The sequence below is a fragment of the Equus caballus genome, chromosome 7, assembly GCF_041296265.1.
Source record: "Equus caballus isolate H_3958 breed thoroughbred chromosome 7, TB-T2T, whole genome shotgun sequence".
Classification (NCBI taxonomy): Eukaryota; Metazoa; Chordata; class Mammalia; order Perissodactyla; family Equidae; genus Equus; species Equus caballus.
Window position 1 is genome coordinate 39,099,871 of NC_091690.1, and position 15,218 is coordinate 39,115,088.

The 15,218-nt window shown below is 39.9% G+C and overlaps 1 long non-coding RNA gene and 1 other non-coding gene across 2 annotated transcripts; both read right to left on the reverse strand.

Moving 5' to 3' along the window:
- Positions 1-333: 333 nt before the first annotated feature.
- TRNAN-GUU (transfer RNA asparagine (anticodon GUU)) lies at positions 334-407 on the reverse strand. The gene has a single exon. It is a non-coding gene; the product is annotated as a tRNA-Asn (tRNA).
- A 3,300-nt stretch (positions 408-3,707) lies between these two features.
- On the reverse strand, positions 3,708-13,455 carry LOC138925284 (uncharacterized). The gene is made up of 3 exons (XR_011441213.1): positions 13,292-13,455; positions 10,870-11,008; positions 3,708-4,135 (listed from the first exon to the last, which is right to left on the reverse strand). It is a non-coding gene; the product is annotated as an uncharacterized lncRNA (long non-coding RNA).
- Between the last annotated feature and the right edge of the window lie 1,763 nt (positions 13,456-15,218).

Here is a 15,218-nt window from a genome sequence, read left to right on the forward strand (position 1 = left end):
ACTTACCATGCCTATCACCTCATAATTACCATTTCTTTCTTGTGGTGAGAAAATTTAAGATCACTTTCTTAGCAACTTTTTTATTTTTTTGAGGAAGATTAGCCCTGAGCTAACTGCTGCCATTCCTCCTCTTTTTGCTGAGGAAGACTGGCCCTGAGCTAACATCTGTGCCCATCTTCCTCTACTTTATATGTGGGATGCCTACCACAGCATGGCTTGCCAAGTGGTGCCATGTCCGCACCTGGGATCCGAACCGGCGAACCCCAGGCCGCCGAAGCAGAACATGCGCACTTAAGCACTGCGCCACCGGGCCGGCCCCAAAAGCACATCATTCATCTCTAGGTGGGCTTGAACCACCAATCTTTCGATTAACAACCAAACGCGCTAACCAATTGCGCCACAGAGACACCAGAGGTTGCTTTTTGCAACTTCAAATTATATAATCAATTATATAATACAGTATTGTTAACTATAGTCACCATGTTGTACATTAGATACCCAGAACTTATTCATCTTATAAGTGGAAGTTTGTACCCTTTGACCAACATCCCATTTCCCCACCCCAAGTCCCTGGAAACCACCACTCTACTCTCTGTTTCTATAAGTTCAGATTTTTAGATTCTATGTGTAAGTGAGATCATACAGTGTTTGCCTTTCTTTGTCTAACTTATTTCATTTAACATAATGCCCTCAAGGTCTATCCACGTTATCACAAAAGGCAGGATTTGCTTCTTTTTAATGTCTGAATAATATTTCATTGTATATGTATCCTACTTTTTTTTGATCCGTTCATCCATGGATGGACACGTAAGTTGTTTCCATGTCTTGGCTATTGTGAATAATGCTGCAATTAATGTGGAGGTGCAGATGTCTCTCTGAGATAGTGATTTCATTTTCTTTGGATATATACCCAGAAATGGAATTACTGGATCATATGGCGTCTCTATTTTTGGTTTTTTGAGGGACCTCCATATGCTTTCCATAGTGGCTGTGCACTTTACATTCCCACCAACAGTGCACAAGGGTTCCCTTTGCTCCACATCCTCTCCAACACTTATCTCTTGTCTTTTTGATAACAGCCATTGCAACAGGTGTGAAGCAATATCTCCTTGTGGTTTTGATTCGCATTTCCCTGGTGATTAGTGGTGCTGAGCATCTTTTCATGTACCTGTTGCCCATTTGTATGTCTTTTTGGGAAAATATTGTGAATTTTAAAATACACAAAACAGTGCTATGTGTTATTCATGAATATATACATTTATAGGAAGAGCACAGCCATGTACCACATAATGATGTTTCAGTCAAGGATGGACCACATATACGACAGTGGTCTCGTAAGATTAGCACCATATAGCCTAGGTGTGTAGTAGGCTACTATCTAAATTTGTGTAAGTGCACTCTATGATGTTCACATAATGATGAAATCACCTAACAACGCGTTTCTGAGAATGTGTCCCTGTCATTAAATGACACCTGTCTGTACTTCAAATGTGTGAGAAAACACATTAAACTCATGCTAATAGTTGCTCCTGGGGAGAAAGGGGCAGAGGGACTGCGGAAGGGTACACAGGGGCTTCAGCTGTAGCTCTGGTGTTCTATTCCTTCCAAAAAAGAAATATTCAAAGCAAATATAACAAATTACGAACAATTGTTCAATCTGGGTGGCAGGCACATGAATGTTTATTATAATTATTCTCTATGCTTTTTTCTTTTTTTTTCGGTGAGGAAGTTTGGCCCAGAGTTAGCATCCATTGCGAATCTTCCTCTTTTTGCTTGAGAAAGATTGTCTCTGAGCTAACATCTGTGCCAGTCTTCTTCTATTTCATGTGTGGGACGCTGCTACAGCACAGCTTGATGAGCAGTGTGTAGGTCTGCACCTGGGATCCAAACCCTTAAACCCTGGGTCACTGAAGTGGAGAGTGGGAACTTAACCACTACACCACTGGGCTGGCCCCTGTACATTTCTCTTTTGAAAAACAAAAATCCTTAAAAAATGTTTCTGTTCAATGCTGAAAATCTGTAGAAAACAGAAAAGAAAAAAGGCAGTAACCACAACAAAAACCTAACCAAAATAATCACTATCAACCTTTATTGGTATCTGTGCCTCCCATCTTTTTTATTCATTTATACAGTTAAACACAACTGAGTTACTTTATTTCGTGATACCTAAGTCGCCTGCTGGCAGCTGGATTGGGTCGCCTTTGGCCTATGTGTCAAACGGCTGGTTTTATATGAATAAAACCACTCCCACCACCCTTTTATTATTGAAACTCTGGTTTATAAAACTTCTCTTCGAAGACAAAAGATCTGTTGTGTAGACTGTAAATATTTAATTTAATCCACATCCACTTAGGCCTGCCTGGTGTTTGTTTTTCATTTATATTTCACCATGTTACATAATGCCAAATTCGTCTGCCGATTCAGTTAAAAAAAAAAAGGCAAAGTAGGTTGTTGGTGTTGTATAGATACCAAATGTTTAGGCAATCAACGAATTTTTCTTTTTTATCTACTTGGTTTAGAATCGCACATGTGCTCTCCTTCTATGTCAATGGTAGATAAGGGTACTTTTTCCCTTTCCACCCTTTCCCTTTTCAGCTATCTACTTTTTTTAGTTTGGGTTCAAACTCAGGAGTTGGTTAAGGTTAAGGCTTCAATACTCAACCAGTCAAGAAATTTGGATTTGGCCTCTAACATCTGAAAAAGCCTCCTGAAAGTTTAAAACTGCGCTGTCCAATATAGCAGCCACTGGCCACACGTGGCTCTTCAAGGTTAGATTTATTAAAATTAAACAAAATTCAGTTCCTCAGTCACACTAGGCACATTTCCAAGTTCTCAGTAGTCACAGGTGGCTGGTGACTCCTGCGTTGGACAGCGCAGACACGGAACACGTCCATATCTCAGAAAGCTTGCTGGATCGTGCTGGTCTGGAATCACTGGGCAGCAGCTGTGGTCATTTCCTGCACTTTCCAAATTTCCCACTTTCATCTTCCTAGCTTTGAAAAACTTCTGCAGATGCAACTCCTAATGAGGAAACAGTGGGTGATAGATGAATGAGGAAGACAAAACTACCCGGCGAGAGGCCTCTTCCCCTCCCCTAGAGACTGCCACTCTGTCCTGGCCCACGCCTTCGAGCTGCTGGAAGATTTTCAGATGAAGATCTTACCAAGAGACAGAAGAGGATCCACCCATCTAAGGCTCCTTGTTACGTTTATTTGTGAAAGAGAGTTTGAGGATTTGAGGCAAATGTAATAGGTAATCCAGTTTCATCCTCAGGCAAACTTCTAGTCACTGCATCTACCTATTTCCTTCTTGGAAATCAGACTAATGGTCAACTAATAGATGCAGAGTAGGGAGAGCAGGAAATTGGCCAATTCAGTGGCTCCACAAGGTCAATAAGCAGTCAGTAGCTCATAATGACTCTTCTTTTTGTAGAGGACATGCTCTACTGGCAGGGCAACAAGATAAGCTCGCACCTGCTACTCTTTGAAGCAAGGAAAAATCATTAGCAAGTGAAATTTCTGGTGCATACGTCTTCCCAAAACTCACGAGAAGATTTTTCTTAACAATTCTCTCCACTCTTTCCGTCATCTCACATAGTGCACCATTGTTTAATTTTTCATTGGATTTAATCTCCCTCTGTATTTTTGCATTTGGCTTTTACAGAAGTGTGCTCTCTGGCAATTCTAGAATGACTCAATATACCATTTAAACTTTAAATCACCACATTTTATTAAAATCCCTATAAAGTATTTATTATTTTAATTAACAGAAGTATGTCATTTGCAATAATTACCTTGGGACATGAGCATAAAGTTAAAAACACTCAGAAAGTTTTGTAAAACTATAAAAGCTTTCAGCTGATGACAAATGTGCACTTCAGGCATTATGCCATTTTAAATAATTTTAAAGCAGTTTTCACAAACTCTTATGGAGAGCCAGCTGAAGAAAGATAAACGTTGGTCCAAACTCCAAAGGAAGCCAAAGGAGGGGCTTCCCCAGGATTGGAGCGGGGAGGAAGTTATGTAAACAAGGGTCTTCCAGGATGAGGTCTCTGTTGGCTCCAGGTCCTCTTCTCTAAACAGACTTTGGGGCCCGTCAGAGGAGGTGCCCTGCTGGATATCAAGGTGCTGCAGCGCTGCAGAGGGAGAGAGGCCGTCACTAGGGTACCAAATCTCAAACCACTTAGGTCTCTAATAGACGTGGTCAACACTTAAAATTCTCCTTAGAAGCAAGCAGGCAGCTTGTTTCAGAGCCTCCGAGACAGGTTCGATCTCCTTCCTTCAGAGTTTCTGAGGCAAAAGAAATACATCTGATGAGTTTTCATTTAATGTTGTAAATCTTTCCCTGAATAGTAGGCAAATATTAGCCCTGTGTGTCGTCACCATTAACTTCTCTTCAACTCACTGGAGGCTGATCGTCGCTGCCAGCTCCTCACCTTTGCCTCTTTGCAGTAACAGTGATGAGCTTGGAGAGAGGATCTGAGAAACCTCCTTGGTTTCAATCAGCCACACAGAGTTACTAGTTACAGATAATCTCAGTCCTTGTTGATGGGAACGTGCAGACCACCTGTGTTAAGTACAGCCACATGCTTACAAAAAAGCATGTCCCTAGGCTCCACCTGAGACCCAACGACTCAGAATCTTTGGAGAGGGGTGCCAGAAATCTGCATTCCTACTCACTTTCTTCCATGATTCTCACATTATAATTTAAGACTGAGTGGATGGAAGATGAAAAGGTTTTCTATGCCTTTTACTATGAAGAAACAAGATGAGTCAGAAATTCAGCTAAATCTCTGAACCAGAACAAGGAAAAATTAATAATTGAGAAATTACTCTGGGCAAAAAGCAGAAGTAGAAGAATTTTAAAGCTATGAGTACTTCTAAGGAGTCCAATGACTTGGAATCCCTTAGTGATCATATGTCCCTCATTTTTTAAGCTAGTTCCGGTTTCAAGTATCCTGTCCTATTGCATGAGACCATCAGCAAGTGTTCATCTTCTCTTTATTTCCATTTCTCATTTGTGAAATGAGAAATAGAAATTTTTGTCCTACATACCACATAATGTTTTTGTAAAGATGGATCAAATGAGATAATATACGTGAAAGCAGTTTACAAACTATAAAGTGCTTTACAAACATTATTAGGTCCAGGGAATAGTGAATTGTATTCTTCTCTCATTGACTAATTCTTTGTCATTTTGGAAAAATCAGTTACTAATTCAATCTTATCTTCTGTGAATTAGGGCTATGTCTTTGAATCATGAGTGAACTCTATTATGGCACAATCAATTCATTCATTGTTTGTCTTTGCAATTGAGTTAACATTTGGTAATTCACAGCAATTATGGAGATAGCTAAGAAGTGTTGCTTAGGGCTCTTCACAAATGTAGACACAATTTAAATTCTCATCCTTCTCTCCATCCTTCATATCGTTTCTTTTCTTTTTTGCTGTTGGTTTAAAAGTATCTATTTAGTTTTTTACTAAGTAATACATTTGCAAAAATCAAAAAGTATAAAAAGCTATAATATAAAGAGTCCCTTTAGCCCTCCATCTCCCAACCAATTCCCACCTACCCTTTGCCAGCAGTCAACGTCCCTGAGTTCTTGTGCATACTTCCAGAGATTATTTTTATGCATACACGAGCAGATATAAATATATACTTTTATATCTGTATATAAATGTTATATTACATAATATTTAGTATACATAGTATATTTTCTATGCTTTTCTATTTTTATCGTTTTACTCCTCCTTTTACTTTGTAACGTGATGGCAGCATACTCCAGACACGGCTCTGTATTTGCTGCTTCACTTAACAATATATCCTGGAGATCTTTGGCTAACACAATATAAGCGTTTCCTCAATCATTTTTACAGCTACAGTAAATTCTTTTGTATGGCTGTGCTATGATTCATCTAACGAATCTCCTACTGATAAAATTTTAGGTGGTTTCCAATTTTTTTGTCATTATAAAGAATGCTACAATGAATAAACTTGAACATTCATTATTTTCCATTTGTGTGAGTATATCTGGAAGATAAATTCCATATGGCTTATTTTCTAATGTTTTGGTTGATTTTTTGGGACTACTCCCAAATTGTGCACATCTTTCTGCAATTAGGGAAACTGAAATTGTGCACAATACTCTAAGAATAATCTTCCCAGTGCCGAAGATAGCAGGATTGCCCTTCTCTCTTTTGTTCTTGCAAATCAGACCTGCCAGAATTGTAAACCAGTTGTTAAAAATGGCCTAACAACGTTCCAAAAAAGAAAGACTATTAAAAGCAATGACCTAGCCTTACTGAAGAAATTAAATATCTAAGCACCATGATTTCCAGTTATTTTACTGCTATTTATTTTTACACATTTTTCCCTCTTTAACCCTTGTTCTTTGTTTTGTTTTCTGTCTTAATGGAAGGGTTTGATTAAGGTCAAGGCTGCCCAACACACGACAATAAAAGCAATTAAGAAGAGGGAGAAGGGAAAATACTATTTTAACTGTCAAGTATGTGTGGTGGCTAAATGTTCTGATTTAAAATATTTCATCTCACTGTCTGATCATGTCTCAATCTCGGTTTTAGAAAATATAATCAGCATGCAAATATAGAATATCTTAGGCCCAGTAATTCAGTAGCTATCACCTGTCAATGTTTAAGGTGTCAGCAATTGCTTGAGAATTTCAGTTTTCCTTTTTATGTATTTATTTGTTTGTTTGTTTGTTTGTTTGTTTATTTAGAGGACGATTAGCCCTGAGCTAACATCTGCCGCCAATCCTCCTCTTTTTGCTGAGGAAGACTGGTCCTGAGCTAACACCCGTGCCCATCTTCCTCTACTTTATATGTGGGACGCCTACCACAGCATGGCTTGTCAAGCAATGTCACGTCTATCCCTGTGATCTGAACTGTCAAAGCTGGGGCCACCGAAGTGGAACGTCTGAACTTAACTGCTACACCACCAGGCCAGCCCCCTCAGTTTCCTTAATGTTAATTAATGCTCCACGATTCAAAGTGACTCAGTGGCAGAAAGAGCTACTAACTCTAAGGAGGTTTTGAGGTATTTGTTAAGCATATACAAGCTAAACAGCACTACATTCATTTTCGATAAGAAGTGGAACTTTAAGGGAAAGCCACAATCCCCAAAGTTCACTTTAACTAATTGTCTCACCATGATTTTTCTGTCTTACCTGCCCCTTTCTTTGCTTTCCTCACTCCCCAATTTTTTTTTTCTTGCTGAGGAAGATTAGCCCTGAGCTAACATCTGTGCCAATCTTCCTCCACTTTATAGATGGGTCACTGTCACAGCATGGCTGACAAGTGGTGTAGGTCCATGCCTGGGATCCAAACCCACAAACCCGGGCCACTGAAGTAGAGCACACTGAACTTAACCAATATGCCATGGGGCCAGCCCCACTCCCAAATCTTCCTTTGCCAGAATTTCTCAAGCAGGGGTAAAATGACTTAAAAAAAATAAGTCCTTGGGGCCAGTCCCATGGCCTAGTGGTTAAGTTCAGTGTGCTCCACTTCTGTGGCCCAGGTTCAGTTCCCAGGCATAGACCTACACCACTCGTCAGAGGCTATGTTGTGGCGGCAACCCACATTCAAAATAGGGGAAGACTGGCACAGATATTAGCCCAGGGTGATTTTTCCTCAAGCAAAAAGAGGAAGATTGGTAACAGATGTTAGCTCAGGATGAATCTTCCCCAGCACAAAAAAAAAAAAAAAAAAAAAGTCCTTGCATTTCCTCAAGGGAATGGCTAAAAATGGAGGTAACAGTTTGAGGAACTAAGAGGTCATGGATAACATGTAAAGTAGATGGATAGTTGAGAGCTGACTTGGTTTGGTTTTCATCAGACACCTCTGAACTCAGAATAAGAATTGACTTACAGCTAGCAATAGAAAACAATAGAATTTAGGAATGAACCTTCAAAAAATTTTTATAAAGAACTAAGCAAATGGCATGATGAAGAATTAGATAGAAAGCCATTCTTTACCTATTTTTGAAAGCGAGAATCTTTAAACCAATCTGCACCCTTGGTCACTGTAAATTCAGCCTCACAGATCCTGAAAGCTTCAAGCTTAATCTCTATAGGGCAGCAGCCAAGAGCAAAAGATTAAAAACAACCACTACAAGAATAACTTCTCTTGCAAGGATGGGTTATTGCCCCATACATCAGTCTTTATGACTTGAAACTGTTACAATCTTTTTATTTGGTGATGTCAACTTGATTTTGTGATATTCAAGTATCATTTATCCTCACCAAATATGTCAGTTGATACATTTGCCTTATGCGTAGTTTATCTTTACTGTTCTCTGCGCAGTTCAGTGTAAATGATTTCTATCAGATCTGAAAGGTTGCATACGTAGTCAAATCTCAAAGATTCAAGTAACAGTTATACATTTTTCAAATTACTTGTATCAAATATTCAATTCTGTCTGCCTCTCACAGTTTCTTATTTTATGTTATTTTTATTTTTTCATGGGTCCTTCTTTTAATGGCAATCTCTTACTCTTCAGTTTCACCCCTAGATACTTTTTAGCATACATCTCAAAGGAAAAAATATATATTTTTCTCACATAACCATAATGCCATTGTCATGTCTAACAAATTTAACAAAATGTCTCAAAATGAATTTTCGTTTCATAATATTGTATCATGGCTATGTAATTTAGTGTGTGAATACCAGCAAAGTACAGATGGTACCATCCTGGTTTTCTGAAAAGAGCTGGAGCAAATCTGGTCATTCTGACACTAGCAACATCTGATGGCATGATGGCGGGGTTAGTCATCACGTGGTGATTAGTGCCCTGTCTGGTCTGCAACCAATCCCCAAAAGGAGCGAGATCTGGTTTACAACAGCACATTTGGAAACAACTCAAGTCTTCAGCACTTTCATCAAGTACAATGTAACGAGGGGTTTAAAAGCTGATTTAGAATATGTTTCTGGACTGCTGGATGCAGAACCCTTTTTATCTCAAAATTGTACAGACATCATCAAAAGTCTCAGTAGGGCAGGCATCCGGGAGCTGCTTTGAATGCTGCTGACTGTGCTTTTAAGGAGGTGTGCCAGAAAATGTGATCAGAACAACTTCTCATAAGGAGTCAGCAGAGACAGTGCCACATTAAGTTGCCTTCAGAATTTGGGTACCAGGTCACCTTTTGAGAGCAAAGCTACTGAGCGTTAGCATAAACTTATTTCGGGTAGCCATCTGCAGAAGAAATAGTGTTGTGGGTGAAAATATTGGAAACACTCGTTTCCAACAAATGGACAGTAAAATATTTAGTGGTGTTTAAGCAGTATGTGTCAAGTCTAGTACTTAAGAGAGACAGTTCTGGAAAGAGGCAGCCTGGGTTCAAATCCTGTTGTTTCCACCTATTTTCTAGGTAACCTGGAACAAATTATGTAGTCTCTCTGAGCCTCAGAGAGTTGTGACTATTAAATTAAAAATTAAATGAAATAATTTTCAGTTTTTCATATCCCTCGATATTGGAAATGATGTTCCCAAAATAGCTAGTATGAGTGTTCTGGTCTCCTGAAATCTGGAACCCATTGACAACGGATGTACGATCTTTTCATTCTACATGGCAATCTCTTCTGAGTTTGGTTACCTTAGGATGGTACTTCGTGTGTTCTGATAAGATCAAATTTCTGATCTGCAAAGTCAAGAACTACCATGTTAGTTCTTTATAAAAATGTTTTGAAGGTTTATTCCTGAGTTCTGCTGTTTTCTATCACTCAGCTATAAGTCGATTCTAATTTGAGTTCAGAGGTGTCTGATGAAAAACAAACCAAGTCAGCTCTCAGCCATCCATCTCCTTTACACATTATCCATGACCTCTTAGTTCCTCAAACCGCCAACAGTGATGTTCCTAAAATGCAAATCTGACCAACATTTAGTGGTTCCCCATAGCAGTCAAGATAGTGCTCAAAAACTGAGCACCTTTATTTCTCATGCTCCCTCTTTTCTCTGTTGTTTCCACGTGGTGTCACACTGCTTCATGCTTCCCTGTCCATACCCAGCCCAATGCCTGGACTTGGCTGACACCTGCTAGCCACAGGCACCTTCTTTGTCTAAGTTACCGCTAGCTTTTCAAACTCAGTTAAAGCATCTTTTCCTCTGGTAAGTTTTCCTTGTTATCATAACACTTTTTTTTTTTTTTTTTTAAGGAAGATTAGCCTTGAGCTAACATCTGCTGCCAGTCCTCCTCTTTTTGCTGAGGAAGACTGGCCCTGAGCTAACATCTGTGCCCATCTTCCTCCACTTTATATGTGGGATGCCTACCACAGCATGGCTTGACAAGCGGTCCCATGTCCACACTTGGGATTTGAACCAGCAAACCCTGCGCCGTTGAAGTGCAATGTTCGAACTTAACCACTGCACCACCAGGCCAGCCCCCATAACACTTTTTTAACATTGAACAAAGAGCCTTTATTAAGGAAATTGAGAACAAGAAGCATATCTTTTTTCACCTTATATCCCAAGTAAAGTACATGGCACACTGTAGGTGCTAAATGAATATCTGTTGAATGAATTATTATGTGACTTTCATATTGATGTCTCATCAGCAAATGTTAGGTTGTATTAATAAAATACACACTGTTTTGAAAAAGGCCATTATCCCACATAGCATGTGAAACATTGTGCTCAGTTTTGGAGTCCACATTTTTAGAGGCTGATTGTTAAATTGGAATGTATACAGAGGTATGAAGATGGTAAGAAGGTCTGAAAACAATATCACAAGTAAAATGGTTATAGAATGAGTCTGTTTACATTTAATAAAGGACTGAGAAGAGAAGGCAGAACGGCATATGACAGCCATCTTTAAATATGGGATGAAGATAAGCTCAGTAAAAAGACAAAATTTCTAACCTCAGAGCTACGAGTTTCTCCATTCTTCCATCATGGATGTTGCAGAACGGACTTCTACACAGGGTATAAAGATGATCTGAATATCTTCAAACTCTTTGATTTGGGGCTTCTCAAGCTGTGTAATTTCACATCAGTTTTTCTGAAAAGTAAGTACCAGGTAGAAATCACCAAAAATAAGAACTTATAGTGCAAGTAGTTCCTAGCACTGAGGTTTTTATCATCATTTTATATTTTCTGCACTAAAGGCAGAAGAAATCATTCAAAGTAGCACCCAATAAGAGTACTAAAAAATGTGGTATCATTATGGGCCACTGAGAAAATAGCCATAGCCAGGCAGAACAGATCAAGGAATGGAATGGCGTCGTTCAAATGAAGACTCAGGGATAACAACAAGCGAAGGAAGGTAAACAAGCTGGGCCACAGGGAACAACAGCTCCTCCAAAAGTGATGTGCAGCCAGAAGCAGCTTTTCTGCAGAGCTGTTGAAGATTAAGCTTCAGGGCTGCTCGCTGCTCCAGTCTCCTCCAAGGCCCTGGCAGGGACCCTAATAATCTTGCGTGTTCATCATTAGGAGGGTACCCAAGATTGTTTAAGTGTTAGGTGTTACAAAACTTGTTTGCTTCAAGCCTGTAAACCAGTTTACCAGCAAAACAAAACTTAGCATAGATGTAGTGTGTTTAAAGTTGTTTTTCAAGCATTGTATTTCAGACACGCTTACATACCAAGATTGCAATCAGTTAAATCAATATTATCTTTGAAAACAAAAGATATTTACACGTATGCTCTAGGGCCAAATTCTTTCTCATGTCTAGACCCTGCTCTGGCAATATCGAATTTGGAGGCTCTGTATTAAGTACTTGATATTTTTGTCTATTTGACTTGTTTGAAAGTCAGATGTTAATTACTTCGTTATGTTCTACAGGTGTAAATCATGTAAAGTTAAACTTGTTCTGCTTCGAGCAGGGCGTTCCTCTGAGAAGTGGTTCCACCTGTTCACCATCAGCGGCAGAGGGAACAGGGAAGCCTTCTAGGCAGGAGGGAAGTACGGGACAGAAATATGGGAAAAATAGGTAACTGTCTAACTCCTCGTGTCACATTTTTATAGCGTGGCTTCTCTATTTATTACTAGAAGTGTGATTTTACAGAATATTACAAAGTTACATTAAAATGCAAGCAAAGAGAATGGCCAGCCACTGATACATTTTTCCATGCATCCACCGAGGGATTTATTAGACTATTATTTTCCAATAGCTGGTGGGGAGTCTGTTAGCATGATGTAAGCAGAAGATGTTAAGTCTCTGAGTTACACAAACAAGATTCAATTTCCTTGCCTGTTAGTTACTGGCTTCAGGCTGGGGGCAAGTTATTTAACCTCTCTGAGCCTGTTTTCTCATCTGTAAAATGAAGATAATACTCATCTTACAAATCTCAATGGTCTCTCTTGCATTTTCCATTTCTTCCCTTCCCCCCAGTGCCTTCTTATCCACGACAAACAGCAACGACAATGACAACAAAACTCTCCACCCATACCCGACAAGACTACTCTATTAGTTCACTCTTAACAAGACACGTCTTGGAAGAGACGACAGTACTTGTGAGCTCTTCCCAACGAGCCACGTAAACCTTTACTTCCCGCAAGTAGATTTTATCTTTACAAAGAAACGACTAACGATCAAGTTCAACGGTCTCGAAGTTCAATGTTCCTTTCTTACTCCTCATCCTACTTGGCCTTTTCTAGCTTTTAACTCTATGCTGTGATGATAAACATTGGTTATACAGAAAAATAATGTAGCCTTCTAGGTTTCTTTCTATGTCTCTTGTTGCTGTCCCCACTGGCTATCTCATGGATTTAACTAGTAGCTTTTGGGTAGGTAATTCCCCAAATTCTAATTCTAATGCCAACCTCTCTCTGAGCTTTTCCCCAAGTAACCAGTCTGCATCTCGTGTTGGAGATTTTGCTGACATTTCATCATCTGCACTCTCCTCCCATCCCTATAATCTTCTTATTCTTCTCTCTTTCTGCCAATGGCATTGTCATCACCATATTCTCCACTATGTTTGGCACGATGTTTGAACACCCGAGGTTCTTTTAATTCCTCCTCCCCTTCTCCTCCACTGATGCCTGGGGCTAGTGGCTTTCCTTTTGCACCTGTTTCCTTTCTAGTCCCACTGCATCTCTCTTAGTTCTGTCCATATGACTTTTCCCCCAGTATCACAAGAGGTTTCTAGTTCGCCTCCTTGCCTCTAGCCTCTGGTTCATCCCTCATATGGCTGTCACACTCAATTTGTCTAAAAGCCAACTCCAATGACATCTCTGTCCAAAGAGTTCTATGGCTCCTCAGTATCCTTTAGGTAAACCCACCAATCATCCTGCTTTTGCTATTTTTTACAAACCCTCTGCTGCAGTTAAGTGAAATACTCACATACTCTCGTACGTGTCATGTTTTTCCAGTGCCTTTGCTCACATTGTTCCTTCCGTGCTTCTTGTCCTCTCCTGACACCGTATATGCACATGCGGTGTATGTTCCCAGGAAACCTCAGATATAATCTCCTCTATGATCCTTGCCGCAGTCCCCAGTCAGGTGTACCTAACTTCCTGCTTTGTTTTACTTCTAAAATATGTAGGCAGTTCTTCTCTTAGGCCATTTATGACTTTCCACCCAGTACTTTATTTAGGCATGCACAAGTCTTATCCTCTCTGCCGGATTGTAAAGCTCATGTAGTTACATGTTCATTCAGCAAGTATTTTTTGAATGCCTGTTGAGTAGAACCACTATGCCAGATTGTAGGTACAGAAATGAATGAAAAATAAGCAAAACGTGGTTCCTCCCCTCAAGGGACTCAGGGTATAATTAAGGAGACAGTAAAGAAAATAAGTAATTAATATTCGGTTTACAAATAGTGTAGGGTATAATTAAGGAGACAGTAAAGAAAATAAGTAATTAATATTTGGTTTACAAATAGTGTGTCAGAGGTGCGTACAGAATGTTTTTGGGGACAGAAAGGAGGTACAGCAACTCAGCCTTGGAGAAGAAGGAAGAGCAGAAAAATTCTGTGAGCACGTGATACTTGAATCAAGCCTTACGCACTAAGTCAGTCCTGGACGGGGTGGTAGGTTGGGGGCAGGGGAGGGATGCATTCTGGGAACGGCACAGTTATAGGCCAGGACCGAGGTGTATAACCGATTCATGTTTATTTCCCATACGGTAATGTTCCAACACCTGTCTTAGACCAGGACCGTTCCATTGTGAAGTGTTCCCCGTTCTGATTTGTAACGGGGAAAACAAAGGCAATGTAGTGAGTTGTATCCAACTTTTACATTTTAAAATTATGATCATTCTTACTTCTTTTGTTGTTAAATGTTCTTTCTTTAATGAAACGGTGGTGATAATACACAGCTGTGTCTGAATTTAATGTTTTATTTGGAAAACCAAAACACTGGTCATTTTATTTTTTATTTTTTTTAGGAAGATTAGCCCTGAGCTAACTGCTGCCAATTCTCCTCTTTTTGCTGAGGAAGACTGGCCCCGAGCTAACATCCATGCCCATCTTCCTCTACTTTACATGTGGGACGCCTACCACAGCATGGCTTTTTGCCAAGTGGTGCCACGTCCGCACCAGGGATCCAAACCGGTGAACCCTGGGCTGTGACCCCTGGGCTGCCGAGAAGCGGAACATGTGCACTTAACCACTGCTCCAGCGGACCAGCCCCTCAGGTGCCACTCTTTAAAAAAAAGAAAAAGTATTAGTGCATTAGAATTCCCTGCAGAGCTTTTTTTTTTTTGAGGAAGATTGGACCTGAGCTAACATCCACCAACAATCCTCCTCCTTTTGCTGAGGAAGACTGGCCCTGGGCTAACACCTGTGCCCATCTTCCTCTACTTTACATGTGGGATGCCTGCCACAGCATGGCTTGATAAGCTGTGCCTGGGATCCGAACTGGCAAACCCCCAGGCTGCTGAAGTAGAACACACGAATTTAAGTGCTACAACACCTGGCTAGCCCCCCTTCAGAGCTTTAAAAAAGTATAGTAAACTGACTCTTTATGACACCTTAGCCTTAGTAATTCAGAATTTCTGAGGTAGGAGCTCAGGAATTTGCCTTCTAATAAAACTTCTTAGTTGATTCAGAAAAGCGTCATGATTTGGGTGCAACTACTCTAGCCGGTTGACCTCACCTGAATTAGGGTTGAATAAATAGGCCAAATGAATGAGTGAGTGCTGCTCATATAGGTATACATTTAGGGACATAAACTGTACATTTTTTCCTAACACTGAAATGTACACATCTTAAGAGTGTACTGATAGAAGAAGATAACTCTTTTATGAGAAAGTCTGATTCTTTTTCTTC